This window comes from Arachis ipaensis, chromosome B02, assembly GCF_000816755.2.
Source record: "Arachis ipaensis cultivar K30076 chromosome B02, Araip1.1, whole genome shotgun sequence".
Classification (NCBI taxonomy): domain Eukaryota; kingdom Viridiplantae; phylum Streptophyta; class Magnoliopsida; order Fabales; family Fabaceae; genus Arachis; species Arachis ipaensis.
The window spans coordinates 95,979,651-95,979,929 of NC_029786.2; positions in this window are offsets into that span (position 1 = coordinate 95,979,651).

The following is a 279-nucleotide window of genomic DNA, read 5'->3' on the forward strand; positions in this document are numbered from 1 at the left end:
CTTGACAATCTTGACAATTTTTTTTAATAATTGATATTATAAAATATTAATTAACAACATATATAATACCTAATATATCTAATTTGATGTTAATCAAATATGTTTATGAAATTTTATTAATTTAGTTGTTAGGTCATATTGATAATAGAATTTATGTAATTGGATAAAAAAATTAAATTAATAAATTTTCATAAATATGTTCAATTAGATTAATAAATTTTCAAATCATCAATTGTTGATATAAATTATTAATAGAGTGACTAAAAGACAAATATAATT